Here is a 16,153-nt window from a genome sequence, read left to right on the forward strand (position 1 = left end):
CCCCCCCCCGCCCCCCAGTGTTGGCCCAGGAGGTCCTCGACATCTGGGGACCCCTCTCCATCCCAGTCCCCGTCAGCAGACCAAGTTAGAATCCAGCCTGCCTGGCTCTTAGCTGTGTCGTGACCTTGGGCAAGTCACCCCAGTCCTGGAGATCCCACGAACTGTGTGGTAAGGGGCTTTCCCACGGGGCAGCGCTGGGGTGGGGGACAGCAGCCCTTTCACAGATGGGGAAGCCCCTCCTCAAAGACGGGAAGTGGCTTGGCCCAGGTCACGCAGCGGGTAGGCTGCAGAGTTGGCCACAGCCCTGCTGTGACGCGGTAACCTGCGTCCATCCCTGTGGGGCTGTCTGTTGGTGTCCCGGGCTCCTTGCAGGAAGACACGGAAACGTGAGTCCCACCTCACAGCTCCTGGCCGGAGGCACCTCAGCATTCCCCACCCTTCCCTATGACATTCTGTTCCTAGTCTTGAAAAAATTCCATTCCCATCTCTCTCCGCACCTTTGCAGCATCTCCCCGCCCCCCCCCCCCGCCGCCCCAAAAGCCACTCCACTTCTCCATTTTGGTGGATGGCCGGCCCAAAACTTCCATCTTCCCTGACCCCTCTGTCTCCCTCACACCTACATGCAATCTCTCAGCAATCCCTGTCCACTCCACCCACAGAATCTCTCCAGAATCTAAGGACCTGGTGGCCCTTGTCACCATTCTGACTTCACCTCCGCCTCCTCCTTTTTTTGCATTCCCTCCCACCACCCATTTTTCCTCTAGCTCACCAGACACTTCCCCCACCCCCCACCCCTTCCCCCGGCCTTTGCACTTGCTGTTTCCTCTGCGTTCTTCTCTCGGATCTTAGGCGCTCCTTCCACCATCCTCCTCTGTTTCATTGCTGTCATTCTCTATACAGGTGATCCTTGAACAACATGGGTTTGAATTATGTGAATCCATTTACACATGGATATTTTTACAGTATAGTACTGCACCTGTATTTTGTCTGCTTTATGATTTTCTTAGAACATTTTCTTTCCTCTAGCTTACTTTATTGTAAGAATACAGTATATGATACAGGTAACGTACAAAATACGTGTTAATTTATTGTTATGTTATAGGGAAGGCTTCTGGCCAACAGGAGGTTATTAGTGGCTAAATTTTTGAGGAGTCAAAAGTTACACTTGGATTTTTGACTGAATGGTGGGCCAGTGCCTCCTAACCCCCCCATTGTTCAAAGGTCAACTGTACTTCTCTTTACCTGTTTCTTCTTTTGAAATACTTTTAAATTTTTGATTAGGGAATATTTATTTCAAACTGGAAAAAAAATAAAGCCATCATCCCCACCATCCATAGACGATAGATGTAGATATTTTGCCATTTTCATTTCAGATCTTATTTTCTTTTTTAAAAGAAATAAACTGTTACAGGCACAGCCAAAGGCCCAGTTGCCCATCCCTCCGTTCTCTGGTCTTACCCCCAAGGTACCCACCTCCCTGAAGCTGTGTTCCTCCTGTGCCCTTTCTCATCCTTTTTTTGACATCAGGATGCATCTATCAACAATATAGCCTATTGTTCAGTGTCTTTTGAAAGATACACACGATTAGTCTCCTACTGTATCATTTTGCAACTTCTTTTCTCCATCATCGTTGTTTCTGAGTTTTCTCCACACTGATACACAGAGCTCTATTTCATAAACCTTAACTCTTATCTAGCATCCATTGTTAGAAGAAACCACAGTGGATATTTCTACTCAGAGCCAATATAGTTCTTTCTTCTTTTCCCCTTGCAGCCTTGAACTTTCAGTTCTTGTCTCCCTGTGCCAGAGGCAACGTTTATTCACAGAAGTTTTAAGTTTCTTTTTTCTTTTTTTCCCATGAGCTACAGCAAGACATACCTTTTACACTGGTCTCCAGTACAAGAAGTACCTGTAATATGTATATAATATACATATGTAAATATATGTAATGTCACAAAAGTTGCAGGAAACCCCACTTATTCACTATGCCTCATACATTGTATTTTAAATTCTACCCTATTTCTGCTTGGAAAAAGTTCTGTTCGCAACACACTACCTTGGTTTCACGGCCCTTAAATGGTCATGATCCACAGTTTGAAAAACACCAGAGGGGCACCTGGGTGGCTTAGTTGGTTAAGCTTCCGACTCCTGATTTTGGCTCAGGTCACGATCTCAGTTTGTGAGTTCGAGCCCCATGTCCGGCTCCACACCGTCAGCAGGAAGCCTGCTTGGGATTCTGTGTCTCCTTCTCTTTCTGCCTCTCTCTCTCTCTCTCTGTCTCTCAAAAAGAAATAAACATTTTTAAAAATTAAAAAAAAAAAAAAGGAAGGAGAAACACTGGGTGTGTCGAAAGGGGTGTCCCCTTAATAGGCGGTGCTCTGCTGAGAGCAGAGAGCTCAGAATCAGTTGTCTCAACACATAGTCCCAGTTGCCTGGTTTTATTTGTGTACCTATTTCACAACTTCAGTCCAACTGACCTTCAGCTCCTGCACCTGGACAGTGTCAGCCACCCTCGAGCACGAGTCCCTAGAGAGAGAGCACCTCTCTTTTGTCCCAACACCGGGGTCTGACCTGTCCTGGGGTAGACTCTCCAGGTCTGGGGTCCTCGGCAGCCGTAGGCGCTGGGGGGTCGGGGTGCAAGGGGGTGACTCTCCATCACTGGATGGTGTTATGTGAATGGAAGGCACCTCCGGGAGCCTCCAGGTCTCAGGGGATGGGCCCTCTGCCCTGCCATCTCGTGGCTGCTGGTTCTGCCACTCGGCTGCAGGGACTGATGAGTCTGAGTCCTGGACACCACCCTCCACCGATGGGGGCCAAGGCAGCTGGGGCAGGAGCTCAGCCATGGGAAGGGCTCCACCTGCCGGCTCTGGAGCCTTGGATAACTGCACAGTCTCTGGGGGAGAAAAAAGAGAGGTGAAGGGAAGGGCCCCTGTTGAAGCCTTGCCTCTCACCACCCTGCACTGCTCCACAGCCGAACTGAGGTTCAGAGCACAGTGTAGGGGTCAGAGAGGTCTGAGTGGGAATCCCACCTCTGTCAGTGTCCTCTCTTCCTGACCCCGAGCCTCAGTTTCCTCTTCTGGAAACTGGAGATCCTGATGCCCACCTCCTATGGTGGCTGGGTTGCATCAGAGAGCTCTGACATGTGGGGTGCCCAGCCCAGGGCCTGGCACACAGTAAGTGCTCAGTGAACTTCTGTTTGTGCTCCTGAGTTGGGGTTTATTTTGTCTGAATATTCACCAAGGTCAAGCCCTGGGTTTTCTATACACCAGTCACCCTAGCTCCTTTCCACACACACCAGGCCAGGAAGGAGCCGGGCCTGAGGGGGCCCCAGAGGCCTCTGGGCCTAGGTAACGGCTGATCAAGCTGAGGAGACAGAATCCAGGATTTCCCTTCCCTGTTTGCTCAGCAATTGCCCCTCCCAAGACAAACAAAGGGAGGGTGGCCGGCTGTGGCCTCCTCAGCTGGGAGGAAGCCAGGCCAGTTCTTGCACCGCAGCTGTGACATTACAGGCCACCTGGGTCTGCGGAGATCAAATCAGTGTCTGTCCACATGGCAGAACACAGCAAGGGCTGCTTGGTGTCCAGCTGCCCAGGGAGTAGGGAAGGGAGACCTGTGAGACCCAGAGAGGGTGGCCCCTGGCTTGGGGAAGAGACCCTGACCCTTACAGGCCAGGCCCGGACCCCAGGGTCCTTCCCAGGCACCCCAATACCCTTACCTTCTGGTTTCCTCCTCCTTCTGTCCCCACGGGGTTCGGACTTCCAGGATAAAGACAGGAGACCAGGCCCTTCCCTCCCCCCAGGAGTCCTGGCTGTACCGAAGGGTCACAACCTTGCGGCCAGAATAGCATGTCCAGCTGGAGTCGTGTTCCCCTCTGACCAGCTGTTCCTGGGAGAAGGGACAGAGTGGGGGTGGGGGCGCCCGTACAGAGGAGGGTGAAGTTAGCCGCCTTGTCTTGCCCTTGTGACTGCCCCACTGAGGAAGGGGCTGTCTTCCCTAGGCCTCTGCTGGTCCTTCTCTCCACAGTGTGGCTCCTGCCTGTCCCCCATTATTCCCCCAGAACTGCTCCTCCAAGCCCAGGGGTCACCCCTGGGTGACCAAATCTGGGACACTTTCCAGTCCTCATCTTCCCGCCCTGCTTTTAGAAGCCACAACCTGGGACCGCCCTCTTCCTTCTGGGAGCTTCTCTTTGCCTCTGAGATGCTGCAGTTTCTGGCTCTCCTCCTACCTCACTGACAGCACCCCCTCACACTTTTGTGCACACCCCTCTGCGCTACCCTATCTGGAGAAGCTAGTATTCCCCACGGCTCAGGTCTAGGCGCTTTTCTCTTGCTTTTCCATTATTATTGCATAATAATTGACACATACTAATGAGTGTCTGCATCATAGACGTGAGTTATAAATTATAACAGTAAATGGGCCCTTTAGGCCCCCCCCCCAATTCGAGAACCAGCACATCACTGGTGATTGCCTTAGGCTCCTCCCCCAGCCCACCCAGCTTCCCTTCCAGAATTCTCCATCACCCCTCCTGGACGGTCATCAACCCTTCACATTTTTAATAGTTTAAAATTATTTTTTTTTATTTTCGTTTTATTTATTTATTTATTTTGAGTAGCCTTCATGCCCAGCTCAGAGCTCAGTGTGGGGCTTGAACTCATGACCCTCATGATCAAGACCTGAACTGAGATCAAGAGTCAGACGCTTAATTGACTGAGCCACCCAGGCACCCCTTTAATAGTTTTTTTTTAATAGTTTTTTTTTAGTCACATTGCTATACAACCCTAAACAATATATTTTTTTAGTTTTTCTTGCGTCTGAGCTCTTGAACCATACCTTGTGTCATCTGTGACTTGCTTTCCTCACTCAACGTGAGTTCTAAGATTCAGCCATAGGGGTAGCCCCACTTATTCTGTTTTTGCTACTATGCTACCTTCCATTGTCAGAATATACCACACTTTCTTTATCTTACCTGCTCATGGACGGCAGGTTGTTTCTGGTTTTCTGCTCTGATGAATGACACCGTCCTGACATTCTCCGCATGTGTTCCTTGCGTAACTCCCTGGTAAACCAGCATCCCAGTGATCGTCCGGCCACCAGCGTGCCTCCCCTGTGCGTGCTCGTGTGTGAGTGCTCAGGGTGTTTCTGTGGATCTTCTATCCCGCCTTTATTACTTAATTTTTTACTTTATTTTATTACTTTACTTATTATTTTAAGACACTGACTTTATTACTTTAGTGTTAAAGTAAGTCTTGATGTCTGGTGAGCAAATCTTCCTATTTTGTTCCTCTTCTCCCAGAGTCAGCTTGTCAAGTTCCAAGGGGGAAAAATCAGTAAGAATTCCATGGTTATGCTATAACCAACAATTGATATCTTTACTGACTTCTCCAAAATGTCCACATGGGGTCACTCTCCTAGTACTTAGGTCACTCTCAGGGCGTTTAGGAATTTTTCTTAATTGTGGCAAAATACACATAAAAGTCCCCATCTTAACTTTTTTTTTTAAAGTAGGCTCCAAGCCCGACGCAGGGTAAAAGATCATGACCCAGACACTCCACTGACTGAGCCACCCAGGCACCCCCCATCTTAACCATTTCTAAGTGTAGAGTTCCATAGTGACAACAATACTCAACATTATGCAGCCATAATCACCATGTGTTTAGGTACTTTTGAAAAATAATTGTTCTTTTAAAGTTCTTCCATACCTTTTTTTCCCCAGTTTTATTGAGAAATAGTTGACATACCTCACTGTATGGCTTAAGAGGTACATACAGCATGATGGTTTGACACATATATTGTGAAACGATCACAGTAGAGTTCAGCTAACATCCATCTTCTCAAATAAATACAATAAAAAGAAAAGCAGGAAGAAAAGAAAAAAGAAAAATAATTTTCTCCTGGCGGTGGGAATGCTTAGGATCTACTCTCTTGAGAACCTTCCTGTCTGTCACACAGTGGCGTTGACTATGGTTGTCACGTTGTACATTGCATCTCTAGGAGGTCAGTACCTTATAACTGGGATTTTGTGCCTTTTGACCCTTTCCTCCAATTCTCCTTCCTCCCACTTTCGTATCTTTTGTTAGATTTTTTTCCTTTGGTATTTCATGTTTACAGAAGTTCTTCTGTGACAGATAATACACACACAAAAGGGCATAAAATATAAATGTATGGCTTAATATATAATTATGAAGGAAGAACACATGACCCACTACCCAGGCCAAGAAAAAATATGCCAGCATCCCCAGAAGCCACAAATGCCTTCCCAGCCAAACCCCTCTCCCTCCACCCAGTCATCCATCCATCCATCCGTCCATCATCCATCTGTCCACCCATCCACCCACCCATTGAGCCATCCGCCCATCCATCCATCCATCCATCCATCCATCCATCCATCTCTGGGTATTTCAGAGCTTCCTTGGTCTATTTGTCTATCCCTGTGCAAAACCCACACTATCTTAATTATACACACATTGACTTCTTTGAAAATTCCTTCCTTTGCTTTTCTTTAGTTTTACCACTTAAGCACATATTCCCCAAAACCCTAGTTTAGTTTCTGAACTTTGTACAAATAGAATAACACCCTTTGAATTCTTTGGTATTTGGCTTTTGTTATTTAACATTATGCTTCTAAATTATTCACCTTATTGTGAATAGCTGTAATGTGTTCATTTTTAATATTGTATAGTATTGATATAGTATCAATGAAATAAGTTGTAGATAAATACCATTACTTGCCAATTATACTGATGGACAGTTGAGGGCTTCCCAGTTTGGGCTATTAAAAATAGTACTGCTGTGAACTTTCTTTTACATGTCTCGTTGCATTCCTCTTTGTCAGGCATCAGGTATCTATCCATCCATCCATCCACCCATTTATCCTTCCATTTATCCATCCACCCATTCATCTACTCACCTGTCCGTCCATCCGTTCATCCATCCATCCTCTCATCCATTCATCCAGCCATCTCGGGGTGTTTCAGAGCTTCCTTGGTCTATTTGTCTATCCTTGTGCAAAACTCACACTTTCTTAATTATATATGCCTAATTATCCTAATTATATGTATAGTTTTATAATTAGTCTCGATATCCTCCCACCTTGCTCTTCTTTAAGAGTCTCTTGGCTTTTCATGTTCGATGCTTACCTCAGCTGTGCATGATCCTTGCCTATCAGTTCACGTATAGGAGTGGGGCCCTGTGTGAGGCTCAGCCTGTAGTGTGAAACTGAAAGCGTAGTGGAAGATTGAAATAAGAAAATGTTTTGCTGAAACACATCAAGAGTCCTATGGAAAACTTGTTGGAGATGTGCCTACAGAACCCCTAGATGGACAGGTTCAGTCGGCAGCTGGACAAATAAAGATCAGCGCTGGTCTGGGCGTTCCCCAGCGTGTTGGCGGAGGTCACTCACCCCAAGAAATCTAGCTATCAAATGTCCCTCACCTCACCTGGCACATCTCTTTCCAGAACCCACCCTTCTCTCCCTGCACAGGATTATTGTCTTCAAGAAACATCAAGGTTGGCATAAGATTCTTTCTTAGGGGTTGAGGTTACAGGGGGGAATTGGGCTTGTGGTCAGTGTTGTTTTTACCTTTCCTGACCTCTGCCTTTGCAGACAGATTTCTCAGTCAAGTTCATGGCTGGTGGAGAGAAGGAAACTCATTAGAACCTAATGTCCTTGGAAACATGGGAAGGGCTGGTATGTGGCAATGAAATCTCAAACAGAGCAAGGCTACAGAAGAACACCCCATGTGCTCTCCATCCTAGAAGCTCTGTGGCCGAAAACCGCCTGCTTCTTGTCCATTATTTCTGCCTTCCCCTCATCCAGGGGAGCACCGCCCACGGGAGTCTCTTCCCAACTGGAATGAGGAGTCTGGGCTGAGGAGTCCAGACTCTGTGCTGTTTCTGTAGTATTTTTCCACATGGAGATTTGGTGTACAGATAAAATCTATGCTCACTGTTCCATTTTCTACCCCTACGTGGGTGCTCCAGAGAGTGTGGGCTTATGTATCTCTGACGAATAATAAGCAATAATGTGATGTTTGCACTCCCCAGATACTTCAAGATTTCCTGACTGTATCTATCTGTTTCCAGTGAACTGTGACTTCTGGTTTCCTCTCTGACTGTGCCCACATGGGCCTGGTAAAATTTGACTCCTTACCAAATCTCTCCCACACTCTCTGTATACGTAAGGTTTCTTCCCTAGTGTGTCTGATTTTAGCAAATTCCTTCCCACACTCTCCACCCTGGAAAGTCCCAAATTCTCTGATGTCCTCCCTTTCAATGCCTTGTTTGCATCCTGAGACTTGTCCCTTTGGGCCAGACTGAGTTCCATTTCTACAACACAGATGTGCACCAGGTGGTGACCCGCCACTGTGGGGTGGGGGTGGGGGGGCAAGTTGGACAGTTCCCTGCCCGCCGCCCTCTGCCTTGACCTCCCAGTCAGTGCTGTTGGGGCCTCTGTTTCTCATGAACTTCTGCTTTGTCTTTCCAGCATCTTGGATGGAAGTGTCGTGCTGCTCCCCTCAGGCAAAGACACCCAGGCCAAGACCATTTCCTGCCCTGAAACTTGGGGCTCTCTGAGGAGAAAGCTTGGTGTACCTCGAGTTGTCCGAGGATGGGCACCTTGACAAGACTAGGGACGAGTGATGAAGGTGGATTTTTGCCATCCAGAAACTCCCAAGGGTTTCTTCCTTCTCCCAGCTTCCTTCCCAGCACCTAGTTTTCCATTTTGCCTTCTGATTTTGTATATTTTACTCCCACCCAAAAAAACCAAAAGGAAGGGCCCAAAACACGGTCTAAGAAAAAGTGGCCTGTTCTCCTTCTCAAAGCCTGAAAAATCACATTTTTCTGACCATTTGGATTCATTTCCGCAAGGACTTGTTGGGACCAAATACAACATTTCCTGTAGAAAATACCTGCTTCGGGAGGGATCTGTTATGCCCGGTGGCCCTTCCATCTCTGTCTCACCTGGACTGGGAACTCTTCAAGGAAACGTCCAGATTGGGGGCTTCCTTTCAGCAGGGATGATGGGAAGTCTTTTGATAAACTGCAATGATTTCCAGGCTGCCCCCCACCCGCTGATGTACACACTGTTGGCTGCTCTCCTGGAAAATGGGGATTAAGCTACGGACAGAGACACAATCCCTGTAGTCAGTGAGTTTCCAGCCTTCCTCTGGGAAGTGTGGGAAATGCTGATGCCCACCTCAAGGGGTTCTGAGAGATTCTGATGAGATAATACAAGTAAAATGCTTAGGCTGGGCTCGAGCACACAGCGAATGCCCGATCAGTGTTTTAGTTGCTATTATATGTTCGGGGGTGGGGGGCGGTGTTTGAAAGAGCATCTGTGGCTCAGGATTTCGACAACCACACTGCCAAGATGCTGGAAAGCAGGTGCTGGGGGGAAATAGGGCGAGGAGGAATGCAAGAATTCTAGAATGCTGGTCATGTCCCCAGGTAGGTTTGGTTTAGCTCAGGGTGTTTTTCCACATCACTTATTAGGCAAACTTTTAAAACGAGAAACTGACATTCCCTTGCAGAGGCCGAGGGAGGAACTAGAAAGATTTCATTCCGCTCCACAGTGAGGCCTGTGAGGCGGAGAGCCCTCCAAATATGGCAGCTTTGGTATGGTTCATTTTTTTTTTTTTCTGTTTTATGTATTGGAATTATGTATAATATGTAAATATAAAATTATGTATAAAACCTTTTTTGGTTTTATTTAAAAATGTTTTTTAGGGGCACCTGGGTAGCTCAGTCAGTAGAGTGTCTGACTCTTCATTTTGGCTCAGGTCATGACCCCAGGGTCACGGGATCGAGCCCCCACTTCAGGCTCCGTGCTGAGCATGGAGCCTGCTTAAGGGTCAGTCTCTCTCTCTCTCTCTCTCTCCCCCTCTGGCCCTCTCCCCCACTCACATGTTCTGTCTCTCTCTCTCTTTCTCTCTCTAACAAAAAAGATAATAAATAAAGATTTAAAAATAAAAATATTTTTTAAAAGTTAGGTATAGCTAATTTAAATTTTTTTAAATGTTTATTTATTTTTGAGAGAGAGAGAGAGAAAGACCGCAAGCAGGGGAGGGGCAGAGAGAGAGAGGGAGACACAGAATGTGAAGCAGGCTCCAGGCTCTGAGCTGTCAGCACAGAGTCAGATGCGGGGCTCAAATCCACGAACTGTGAGATCATGACCTGAGCCAAAGTTGGATGCTTAACCAACTGAGCCACCCAGGTGCCCCAAGTCTAGCTAATTAAATGGGAAACAACTCGCTTTGCCCCCGGAAGCCTGCGGAAAGGAAGGATAGGAAGAGGGAACTGGCTGCACGAGGGAGGCCCAGGCCACTGTGGGGATGGCTCTCAGAGTGGCCCCGCTGAGACCGAGGGGGTTCGCAGATCCACTCCACAAGCCTGTCAGGGCCACTCTCAGCTCTTTCGAACACTGAGCAAAACACTACCTGTTCTCAGAAATGGGAGAAAAAAATCGGTCTGACTTGGGAAAGTCTGCACGCAAAACATTTCTAAAAATTTCAGTTGGAATGTTGCACACATTACAAGCAAGTTTAAATAGGTGTCAATAAAGCTGAATTTTAAACGACACCTGTATGCGTTTCCTGGAGCCGCCAGAACAACTTCCCATGAACTTGGGGGCTTCTAACCACAGAAACTCATGGTCTCCGAGTTCTGAAGTTTGGAAGCCTGAAGTCGAGGGGTTCCGGAGGCTCCAGGGCAGGATCCCTCCTTGCCTCTCCCAGTGGCCTTGCGTTGTTCAAGGGGAATAAAGGTACTGATAAGAAACTTCGAAACAGTAAGCATGCATCTAAAATAAGAGAATGTCTACCATCTAAACTAGTAGAAGGAAGAAAACGGAAAAGAAAAACCTTCGATCCAAAACGTGAAAGAAGCATGGGAAAAGTGGAATAAAGAGAAAGTGCACGCGATATTATGGCTGAAATCTAACAAGCATATCAATTATGATAATACAAGTTAAAAGACTACTCCTGTCAAAGCACAAACACTGCCAGATGAGACCAAGAAAAACACGTAGTTACATGCTCTTTACAAGACAAATAACTGACAAATGAGGATAAAGAAAGGTTGGAAGTAAAGGGATAAACAAAGATTTGAATTTTTTGGAATATGTTTTTTTTTTTGCAGTATCAGGAAAATACTAACTGGAGGAAAGGTAGTGTAGCTGTAATATCAGACAACAAAGATGTATAGAAAGAAACACTTTAAAAAAATTTTTTTTTTAACGTTTATTTTTGGGACAGAGAGAGACAGAGCATGAACGGGGGAGGGGCAGAGAGAGAGGGAGACACAGAATCGGAAGCAGGCTCCAGGCTCCAAGCCATCAGCCCAGAGCCTGACGCGGGGCTCAAACTCACGGACTGTGAGATGGTGACCTGAGCTGAAGTCGGATGTTTAACCGACTGAGCCACCCAGGCGCCCCGAAAAAAACACTTTTAAAGGTAAAGACAGCTACAACCTAACAGTATAAAAGTTCGACTCACCAGGAAAATATAACAGTTCCAAGCTTGGGTACACTAACAAATTGTATTCAGTAAGGAAAGAATAAACATTTTTAAAACTTGAAGTATTTTTGACACACATTAAATCAGTTTCGGGTGTACAACATAGTGATTCGACAAGAATATACATTCTTTTTTTTAATGTCTATTTATTTTTTGAGAGAGAGACAGACAGAGCATGAGCAGGGGAGGGGGCGGAGAGAGAGGGAGACACAGAATCCCAGCAGGCTCCAGGCTCCGAGCTATCAGCACAGAGCCCGACGTAGGGGCTTGAACTCACGAACCGCGAGGTCATGACCTGAGCCAAAGTCGGATGCATAACCGACTGAGCCACCCAGGTGCCCCTGGCGCCCCTAGGATATACATTCTTTTTTTTTTTTTTTCAATATATGAAATTTATTGTCAAATTGGTTTCCATAGGATACACATTCTTTTTTTTTTTTTAATTTTTTTTTTAACGTTTATTTATTTCTGAGACAGAGAGAGAGACAGAGCATGAGCAGGGGAGGGGCAGAGAGAGAGGGAGACACAGAATCTGAAATAGGCTCCAGGCTCTGAGCTGTCTGCACAGAGCCCGACGCGGGGCTCGAACTCACGGACCGCAAGATCATGACCTGAGCTGAAGTCAGACGCTTAACCAACTGAGCCACCCAGGTGCCCCGGATATACATTCTTTAAAGCACACATGGAATATTTACAAAATTTCATCACAGTCTGACATAAAAAAAAAAGTGCCAATGCACTGTTAAAGTTTTTAATGGCAAACAAATTCATTCTCTGATCAAAATAAAATTGTCAGAAATTAATAACTAAAATATTACTAGGAAACTCACCTGTTTGGAAATTAAAGACACTTCTCAATAATTCACAAGTCAAATAAGAAACCATAAGAGAGGGGCGCCTGGGTGGCTTGGTCGGTTGAGCGTCCGACTTCGGCTCAGGTCATGATCTCACGGTCTGTGAGTTCGAGCCCCGCGTCGGGCTCTGTGCTGACAGCTCAGAGCCTGGAGCCTGTTTCAGATTCTGTGTCTCCCTCTCTCTCTGCCCCTCCCCTGTTCATGCTCTGTCTCTCTCTGTCTCAAAAATAAATAAACGTTAAAAAAAATTTTTTTTTAAAAAGAAACCATAAGAGAAATTAGAAAATATACAGAACTAACAATAATGAAAATGCCATGTGTAAAAACTTGAAAAACAAGAAAAACTACAGCCTTAAACGCTATTTAATGAAGTGAGCAATCAAATTAGGAAGATGGGAAAGAGAGGGGAATAAATCCTAAGAATACATGAGGAAGGAAACAATAAAGGTAAGAGCAGAAAATAAAATAGAAAACTAGGATACAATAGAGAAGATTGGAAGTCACAAGTTGGTTCTTGAAAAAGATAAAAAAATGGGGCACCTGGGTGGCTCAGTCGGTTGAGGGTCTGACGTTGGTTCAAGTCATGATCTCATGGTTTGTGAGTTCAAGCCCCACATCAGGCTCTGTGCTGACAGCTCACAGCCTGGAGCCTGCTTCGGTTTCTGTGTCTCCCTCTCCCCCCCCCCCCCGCCCCCAATGCTCTCTGTCTCTGTCTCTCTCTCAAAATAAATAAACATTAAAAAAAAAGAAAAAGATAAAATGACAAAACTTTGGAAAGACAGATTAGGGAGAAAACAAAGTGAGAAGGAGCAAACATCCCAAATTAAAAATGAGTAAAAGGGACAAAGATACTGATATTAGATATTAAAGGGATTAGATGCCGATACAGATATTAAAATGACAGGGTATATAATGATGAACTTTTTGTCAATATATTTGAAAACTTAGATGCAATGGACCAATTCCCGGGAAAAAAACTATAATTCACCAAAATGGATTCGAGAAGAAATACAAAATATAAATGGTCCTATAACAAGTAAATGAAATAACTTCAGTTACTGCTTAAAAAATTCTGCTCCCTGAACTCTCCCATTAGACCACATACACGCAAAAACACAGAGCCAATGGCTTTTAATGGGGGTTCTGCCCAACATACAAGAAAAAAGTCATTCCAATCTTAGACAAACTATTTTCCAGAAAGAAAAGGGAAGAGAGACCTTCCAACTCATAAGGCTAGCATTACCTTGATATCGACATATGCCATCTCATTATGAGAAAGGAAAATTATACTCATAAGCATAGATGCAAAAAAATCCCAAACAAAATACTAGCAGACTGAATCCTGCAGTTGGGTTCATGCCAGGAATGTAAGGATGATTTAACAAAGAAAATCAATAAATGTAATTTAACATATTAAGAGATCAAAAGATGCAAAAAAAAATATTCCAAAAAATTCAACATCGATTCATAATTGAAAACCCCTAGCAAGCTGGGGACGCCTGGGTGGCTCAGTCGGTTAAGTGTCCGGTTCTCGCTTTCGGCTCAGGTCATGATCTCACGGTTTCGTGAGTTCTAGCTCCATATCGGGTTCTGTGCTGATGGTGCAGAGACTGCTTGGGATTCTCTCTCTCTCTCTCTCTCTCTTTCTCTGCCCCTCCTGTACTCACACTGTCTCGGTCTCTCTCAAAATAAATAAACTTAAAAAAAAAAAAAAACTCCTAGCAAGCTTGAAATAGAAAAGCACTTCCTTTAACTGATAAATGGCATATACAGTAAAAGTGTTAAACCCAAAGAAAAGCTCCTAGAAAGGAGAATACAAGACAAAATGGATAGTAAGAGAAAAGATAAGAAAATTAGAGGATAAATCCAGAAATTAAAAAAAAAAAAAGTAGAAAACACAATAGTGAAGAAAGTATTAAAGAAATATTACAAGAAAAATTCCCACAACTGAAAATTGGAAGGGGCCTACAGAGTATGGAGCACAATTGTTAAAATACAATAATGATACTTCAGAACATCAGTTCTAAAAGTTTCCAGAAAGAAAAAAAAAAAAATCACAGTTAAAGCATGATAGGGGGAAGGACCTCTAACTATCAATCAACGAGAAACAGGATTAGAAATTCTCAGACACATAATGTCTCAAAAAATTGCCTCCCAAGCTCTTTTTCTCAAGAAGCTTCTAGAAGATATTTCCACCAAAAACAAAGAAGTGAACCAGGAGGGAGAAAATGGGGGAATCAACCTGGCAAGATGGCAAAGGAAAGTCCCAGGGAGAGAATTCTGCACTCTGTTAAAGAGCATCCATCTCCAGACTGGAGCAGAACAGTGATGTTGGAGGTTAAATTATTCTAAGTGGGGGGAGGAGAAGGCAATGTTAACTCCAGTTGTAAAGAAAAACCAAAAGCTTGACTGGAGACGCTGTGCTGTGAATCCCAGCACACTACATAGCTCAGCTCTGACTAACATTTTACTAACCATAATCATAGAATCACTGAATGTTGATTTCATAAAAATCATCAAAGAACAACCTTGGGAGGATGGACAGAAGGGAAGGAAACAGGTGTGTGGGAAAGGATGTGTGTAATAGGTAAATATGTGTATAAGAGCTAATTTATCGTCATCCAGTAAAAAGTCTGTGGGTAATATATACAATGAAAAAATCAAGACTGTGTATACACTTGCTATTTATAAACATGAAGATTGTCAAAATCTTCGGCATTTGTAAACATGAAGATTGTCGAAATCTTCCGGCGAAAAGGGAGTGGTTGATTCTGCAGAGTGGAATCAAGGGTGAGAAGGCATGGAGTGGAGGAGACAAAGGCACGTTGAATCATTTTACCTTTCCTACTATGTGTGCATATAACTGATCAGCATGAGAATTTAAGAAGCCTGCCTTTGTTAGGCCCAAGAACTTTAATTCTAAGAATCCAAGTGATAGAACTACTAATAATGAACATAATAAACATCGTTATGCATTTTTCAACTTCCCCAGTCGGAACACTCTGTCTTTTCATCCACGCACTCACGGAAGCTTCCTCCCTGTGATCTGTGAACGGAGACACAAAGCTTTTCTCTCCTGCTGGGATGCCCTTCCCCGTGTGCTCCCACCAGCTGCCCCCACGCTTCCCTTGGCTCCCGTCGCCAGTCCTGGGTGTGGCCGGTGCCAGCCTCTTCACCTGCCATCGCTCTCCCCTCATGAGGCCCAGAGCAAGAGTCAACAGAAGGCCTCCTGCACCGTGGATGCTGGATCCCGAGTCTCAGTGCCAGGGGCCGAGTGGGGCTGAGCCCAAGCCATGCCTCGGGCCGCAGCACCGCCCTGGACAGGCCCTGCAGCCCCTTGGAGGACTCAAGGAAGAAAGTGGGAGATGGTGGGAGGGAAGCAGTGGGAGAAGGGCAAGTGTAGCTGGTGTGTGTGTGGCGGGGGGGAGCCCGGGGTGGGGCCTCAGAGCAAAAACACGGGGTGAAGGCAGAGCACACCATTCCCCATCCCTCCTCAAACATCAGGGGGTGGAGAGGAGCCCTGGGGAAGGAGAAGGGTTTCTACCCAAGAGGAGTAAGGCACTTGACAGAGGAGAGCTGGAGGGCCCTCATGGTAGGAGTCAACATCTGGAGGTTCGCTGAACTCTTCAAAGAACTTCATAGCATTTCGCTTGAGCAGGAAATCCATCCAGACTTAAACTTCCTTTTTCTGCACCATAGAGAAGAACAGGAAAAGGGCGTAGGATGCATAGCGTCGGCCATGATTGGAGAGGATGAACCCAGCTCGCTCCCCGCGGTGTCTACACTGCA

At 45.7% G+C, this 16,153-nt stretch overlaps 1 long non-coding RNA gene across 1 annotated transcript; it reads right to left on the reverse strand.

Annotated features, from left to right (window-relative positions):
- Window positions 1–805: 805 nt before the first annotated feature.
- On the reverse strand, window positions 806–3,508 carry LOC125915314 (uncharacterized). Its single transcript, XR_007455628.1, has 3 exons — window positions 2,057–3,508; window positions 1,879–1,909; window positions 806–906 (listed from the first exon to the last, which is right to left on the reverse strand). It is a non-coding gene; the product is annotated as an uncharacterized LOC125915314 (long non-coding RNA).
- Window positions 3,509–16,153: the final 12,645 nt, after the last annotated feature.

This window comes from Panthera uncia, assembly GCF_023721935.1.
Source record: "Panthera uncia isolate 11264 chromosome E2 unlocalized genomic scaffold, Puncia_PCG_1.0 HiC_scaffold_19, whole genome shotgun sequence".
NCBI lineage: Eukaryota > Metazoa > Chordata > Mammalia > Carnivora > Felidae > Panthera > Panthera uncia.